This window comes from Tupaia chinensis, unplaced genomic scaffold (assembly GCF_000334495.1).
Source record: "Tupaia chinensis unplaced genomic scaffold, TupChi_1.0 Scaffold000086_1, whole genome shotgun sequence".
Classification (NCBI taxonomy): Eukaryota; Metazoa; Chordata; class Mammalia; order Scandentia; family Tupaiidae; genus Tupaia; species Tupaia belangeri.
The window spans coordinates 3,347,058-3,352,379 of NW_006159548.1; positions in this window are offsets into that span (position 1 = coordinate 3,347,058).

Genomic DNA, 5,322 nt, shown 5'->3' on the forward strand with positions numbered 1-5,322 from the left:
AAAAATGGATTGTAGCTCTAAAAGTGAAACTTAAAATTTAAAAATTGCTAGAGAAAAATAAGATAAAATATTTAGAACCTCAAGTTGGGTAAATCCTTCTCAGCTATGACACCAAAAATATGGTCTATTACAAAACAAATTAATAAATTGGGCTTCATCAAAATAAAATAACTCTGCTCTTCAAAGATTCTGTTAAGAAAATAAAAAGGTGAAACACAGATTGGAAAAAACTTTTTTTTTTTTTGCAAAGTGTTTATTTGACCAAAAAAAAAAAAAAAGTGTCTTCTTGTATCCAGGTTATATTAGATCCCTCAAAGATACAATAAGAAAACAAATAGAAGAAAAATGATTTTACAAATACTTCAGCAAAGATGTGTTAAATAAGAACAGATGGCAAATAAGCACTTGAAAGATTTATCAGCAGAAAACTACAATGAGTTGGAGCCAGCAGATGGAGTATCAGTTATGTAGTTGTACTTCCACATGGTTGACTGTGGTTCGAGTTCTGGACCTGGAGATTCAAAAATCATGCTGGGCATGTGTGCATGTGTGCCCAAGATCCCAGGAGAAGAATGGAGGAGAAAGAATTGCAGTGTGGCCCTTCCCCCCAGGGGTGATTTCTCACTTTCCTTCTCACTGTCTCTGTCTCTTTTACTCTGTGTGAGTGCGAGCACACTATAGCAAAAACCTTTAAAAAAACACAATGAGATATCATTATGTACCTATTAGAATGACTAGAGTTAAAAATACTGACCATTGTTTAAGAGAATGTGAAGAAATTGGAATTCATACCTGTTGATGGAAATATAGGCTAGTTCAAACAGTTTGATAGATTCTTATCAGTTTAAACACATACCTGTTAGCCCTGACCCATAGGACTGTGGGTGAGGAACCCAGATGCCACATGGCTGACCATGGTTCAAGTCCTACCTAGGTGGCTGGAGAAACATGCTGGGTGTATGAATGTGAGTGTTCAAAGTCCCGACAGGATGGAGAGATGAAGGAGAAGGGATTGCAACATGACCATCCCCCTTTGGGGGTTGCTTTCTCCTTTTCTCTCTGTTTCTCCATCTCTCTGTCTCTCCCTCTCTCTGTCTCTGATGAGTGCACATGCCTCCTAGGAATTAAAAAAATATTTATCTATAATGTTATTCAGGCATTCAATTTCTAGATATTTACCCCAAAGAAAATAAAATATATATGTTCATATAAAGTTACATACACAAATATTCACAGAAACTTTACATATTATAGACCCAAAATAGAAATGAAAAAAATATATATACATTGGGCTAGCAGGTGGTGTGATGATTAAGACAGATCTCATGTGGTCAACTGTGAGGTTTTAATTCCTGACCTGGAGGTTTAATGTATAAACAAATTGTGGTATATCCATACAATGAAAACTACCCAACAATAAAACAACAGATTATTGATACATGCAATAGTATAAGTAAATCTTTTCAAATTGTTATGAATGAAAAAAATCTAGGCAAAAGAGAACATTTTTAATGATTCTGTATATATAAAAAATCTAAAGAATGCATACAAAATTATAAGAAATATTTTGAACATTATCTTTAAAATTCAGTATGTTGAAATTTTGAAAGTTGTTTATTAACTATCAAGCACTATGGCGTATGTGCAAAAATTTTTTGATATGTAAAATAAATTTTTGTAGAAAAATGTAAAAATAAATACATGGAAAAAAATCTAGAGAATGCAAACTAGCCTAGTGATGGAATAATGGCCAGTAGTTGTTTTGGAAGGGAAGCGCTGGGAAGGGAAAGTGGGGAGAGATTGAAGGGAAGGAAACAAAAGATCCTGAGGAAACTTTAGGAAGTGATGGATATGTTCTCTCTCTTGATTATAATGATGGCTTCATGAGTGTATATATATGTCAATATTTATCAACTCATGCACTTTAAATATATGCAGTTTCTTTCTCAGTAAGGCTGATAAAAGTTCACTAAAAAATAAAATTGAAGAATTTCCATTGAACTTTTGTGATCATTTCATCTTATACGTTGACACCTCAGTTCTTAAAAATAGTAACCTAGGGACCAGCAGTTAGCATAATGGCTATGTTGCTGGACTCCCATGTAGTCGACCGCGGATCGTGTCCCGGACCCAGTGGCTTAAACTCACGCCGGGCGCGTGTGCGTGCGTGCCCAAGATCCCGAGAGGAGAATGGAGGAGAAGGGATTGTGGTGTGACCACCCCCCCTGGGGGGTGATTTCTTGCTTTCTGTCTCTCTGTCTCTCACTGTCTGTCTGGCAAGCGCACACACCCCATAGCAAAAACCTCTCCAAAAAAAAAAATTAGTAACCTAATTACTTCTTTGAATTACCCTGTATGATATATAAAAGTTGCAAAATAATATGAAACTAATATCAAAATGAGACTATCTGAAGTTTAAGATTTGTGTGCAGAGGGGTGACATTAGCATGGTGGCAGGTAGGAGATCCAGACTTTCTTCCCCAACAAAGAGCCACAACGTGGCTCCTTGAGGAAAAGTAACTCTGGAAGACCTTAGGATCCACTTGAGGGACCCTAGAAAAATTGTCAGAAAAATGACAAAAAAAAGGAGGGCCTAGGCTGCACTTTCACACCTGGAGTCTCCAAGTAGCAAGTGTCCATAGATGAAAACCCCTCTGTGAAAATCCTAAAACTTGTGAATGAGACTGAGACATCTGTGTGGATCATAGAATTGAACAAACTGCATTAGAAGAGTAAGAGGCTGGATGAGGGGTTAAGTTTCAATTAGACAGGAGGAATAGGTTTTGGGATCTATGGGACAGACAGCACCATGCCCGTAATGAATAACAATGTGTTGTATAATCCCAACTTGCTAACAGTACATTTCAAGTGTTCTCACCACAAAAATTTATAAGTTTGAGTAATTTTATTTATTTATTTGTTTATAATTTGACCAGAGAGGAACAGAGAGAGAGAGAGAGAGAGAGAGAGAAGGAAAGGGAGAAAGCAGGCCACCAGGTCTGGAACTCGGAACAGCCTGTTTGTGAGGCAATGGGTATAATTATAGCTTGATTCAATCATTCAATAATGTATACATGTACCAAAACTTCACATTGTATCCTATATATATATATATACACATATACATAATCATTTGTCGGTTAAATTTTTTTAAAGGTTTTTGCCATAGGTGTATGCACTCACAGGAAAAGACAAAGAGACAGTGAGAGGAAAAGTGAGAAATCACACCCTAGGGGGGATGGCCATGCTACAATCCCTTCTCTTCCATTCTCCGCCTGGGATTTTGGGCACATAATGTACCCAGTCTTTCTTTCTTTCTTTTTTCTTTTTTTTAAAGAGATTTTTGTTAAGGGTGTGTGTGCTCTCCAGAAAGACAGAAAGTGAGATCTCACCCTCCACCCCCTGCCAGGGAGGTCACCCACACTGCAATCCCTTCTCCTCCATTCTTATAGGGATTTTGGGCACACACGCATGCACACCCAGTGTGAGTTTCAGTGCACTGGGTCTTGAATGGTGGTTGACCACGTGGGAATCTAGTGCCTTAATCATTACACCACCTGCTAGCTGCCTTGGCTTTATTTTCAAACTGCAGTTAGCCATGTGGAAGTCCACTGCCTTGACCATTATGCCGCCTGGTGGTCCCCCAATTTTTTTTAAAAGATTTTTTTTGCAGCTGTTTTCCCTGAGACCTTATTCAACTAAGGACTTACAGCCAAAATGCATTGCTCTAAAGTTATTTAAAATAGTTTCTTTACTATGTGTTTATGTCAGAAACTGAATGTACTGCTAGCTAGGATAATTTGTTTCAGTTAATTTTCAAATCGCCTTTTAAATTATTTAAAATTTGATTTTTTATATTTGCAAAATAGATGATTTCAAAACCAAGACTATATGACAAAATACAGTTAGAGAAGTCACACTGTCATGTCTATCCCTTCTAGTTTCCTCTTCCTCCTGTACATAAAAGTTTTTGGGCTTTTTAGTTCTTAGCTTACTCTTCTGCTAGTTCTAAAATTTAAGCAAATATGTATTTAAGTATATTCTATTGTGCCATCCTTCCTTTATTATGTAAAGGGCAGCATATTACATATATTGTTTTATTCCTTGCTTTGTTCACTTAAAAATAATCTTGGTGATCACTCCATTATGCATAAGTTTTTTTCCTCAATTTTTGAAAACAGCCTCATAGAATTCCTTTGTATGCGTTATGTTATAGTTTATTCAACTGATGTTCTGTTGGTGGGCACTTAGGTTATTTCCAGTCTTTTGCTATTTCAAATAATGCCACAAGGATTAACCTAATTACTTAGGAGGAGTATTGGTGGTATATTTTTACTATAAGTACCTATAGTTAGACAGGTTGTGGTCACACCACAACCCCTTCTCTTCCATTTCTCCTTCGCTTTGGGATTTAGGGTATGAATGCATACACACACACACACATGCCTAGTGTGTTTCTCAAGCCACCGGCTCTGGGACTCAAATTGCTCAGTCAGTTATGTGGAATCTATTGCCTTAACCACCATGCTACAGGATAGTCTGCTTATGCTTGATTTATGACGACAGTTTATAAGTTGGCATTCTTCCACAGAGAAGAATTCTTCTTTCATTTTTATTTTAATTTTGTATTGGAATACATTCATGATTTCCAAAATCTTTCACTACATGAGTAATAGTCTAACTGTATGTCTATTAGAATTAGATAGTTTGATTTTCTTTGTTGTTGTTCTAATGCTACCAGATAAATGATATTATTATTTTAAAATTCAACTCTGGACCAGCAGATGGCATGGAGGCTAAAGTGCTGGATCCCACATGGCTGACTCTCTGGTTCAAGTTCTGAACCTGGTATCCTGAAAACCATGTTGGGCACCTGTGTGTGCATACTCAAATTCCTGAGAGGAGAAGGGAGGAGTTAGAACTCTGGCATGGTTCCTCCAGGAGGGTGATTTCTCATTTGTCCTCTCTTCCTCTGTCTCTCTGGAGAGCACATACTCTCCATAACAAAAACAAACAAGCAGATGACAACAACAACAAAATATTAACTTTTTCCTTTAAATATTAGTAAAACTTAATATTCTTCTGGTTATATTTCCTCTTTGGTAAATTACCTGTTCATGTCCTTTTTCCTGTAACAATTTCAGAATTTCATGATTTTTTCGGTTGTCTATTTGGTGAGATATTGTGCATACCCATCCATGGACTTGTGTTCTAATGCAATAGATTTCCCAGATTTTTCCAACCTTTTCTTAGTTAATAAGTAATGAGAATTCTGCAACATGATCAAATAAAACTCAAATATGCAGTATTTCAGAGATAGGT